Below are 1,263 nucleotides of genomic sequence, written 5' to 3' on the forward strand. Positions count from 1 at the left end.
TATGAGACAATGTTTATTATTTAAGATGTTTGTAAACAGATGTATTTGGCAGATATTACAATTGAATATTTGATGTTTGTAAACAGATGTATTTGGCAGATATTACAATTGAATATTTTATTTATCTGCCTTCTTTTTAAAGCCTTTTTTAGCCCCTAGCTTTTTTTTCTAATACACTCAGGTTTTGCACGCTTTTCCCCCCACAATTCTTTTTATTAATTTTCAACTTTTTCTGCCACTTTCATTTCATTCTGCTGTTTTATTTGTTTATTTTATGGGGGGGTTCAGCTTGTTTTTTAAAACTGCATTTTCGCAGGAAATCCAGATTCTCTAGTTAGCAACACAAAAGTGTAAACAACAAACTGTGTGTCCTCCAGCGGGAGAAAACAACTTACCAGCTGCTGAAAATGTAAAAATGTGGCTTTGATAAGTGGACCGTGGACTGGTTAGGWAGTGAGGAGCAGCTGCCTCATGTTTGTTTTGACGGCAGGCTCACGCGGCTGTGCTAAGCTAACGAGCTGATATGAAGAAGTTCTGCCGGGTTTCGCCTTTAAAGACGTCAGAACTTCCCTCTGAAAGCTCGCGGCTTTAAACGGACACACGGCYTCCAAACCCGRGCAGGTCAAAGGCAAACACGGACAMGGGGASCGGCAGGGAAAGAGGAAARTAGCRTKGAWKTTAGCAAACAGGCTAAGCGGCTACRCGTTGTCACGTGACTGCCTGTGTGCAAAATCACATGAGTCGGATTGGCAAWGTATGGCAGGCCGTTTTAACATAAAACTAATTTTTATGGCAGTCCGTTTTGATATAAAACTCTTTTTTTTTTTTAGATATGAAGATTTTTTCCCCAAAATACTTATGTGGCAATAATTTAGAAAACTGGGAAAAAAAAAAAACAATATCATCAAACTGTGTATCAATTCTGCTGTCTGTGGATTTCTGCTCAAACTAATGTCTTCTGATAAACTAAAGGGTTTTAAATCTTACTTCTAACATACAAAGCTCTCAACAGCCAAGCTCCATCTTATATTAAATAAATTATTGTTCCATATTTTCCTAACGGAGCACTTCGCTCTCAGACGGCAGGTTTACTTGTGGTTCCTCGAGTTTCTAAAAGTAGAGTGGGAGGCAGAGCTTTCATTTATCAGCTCCTCTCTTGTAGAACCAACTTCCAGTTTCTGTCTGTGAGGCTGATGTTWCCCTTTCAAAATAAAGTCAGCAGCTGGTTGAAGCTGGAACTGTGGACAAAGTCTGAGTCTGTTC

General features: G+C 39.1%; 1 protein-coding gene across 2 annotated transcripts in view; it reads right to left on the reverse strand.

Annotated features, from left to right (window-relative positions):
* The window catches only part of sepsecs (Sep (O-phosphoserine) tRNA:Sec (selenocysteine) tRNA synthase), a 15,572-nt gene extending 14,906 nt beyond the window's left edge, over window positions 1-666 (reverse strand). For both annotated transcript variants that reach the window (XM_014004383.1, XM_014004384.1), the window contains exon 1: window positions 396-666. The gene's annotated coding sequence lies outside the window, so the exon portion shown is untranslated. The remainder of the gene's footprint in view (window positions 1-395) is intronic.
* Between the last annotated feature and the right edge of the window lie 597 nt (window positions 667-1,263).

This window comes from Austrofundulus limnaeus, unplaced genomic scaffold (assembly GCF_001266775.1).
Source record: "Austrofundulus limnaeus strain Quisiro unplaced genomic scaffold, Austrofundulus_limnaeus-1.0 Scaffold23, whole genome shotgun sequence".
In the NCBI taxonomy this organism is placed as follows: Eukaryota; Metazoa; Chordata; class Actinopteri; order Cyprinodontiformes; family Rivulidae; genus Austrofundulus; species Austrofundulus limnaeus.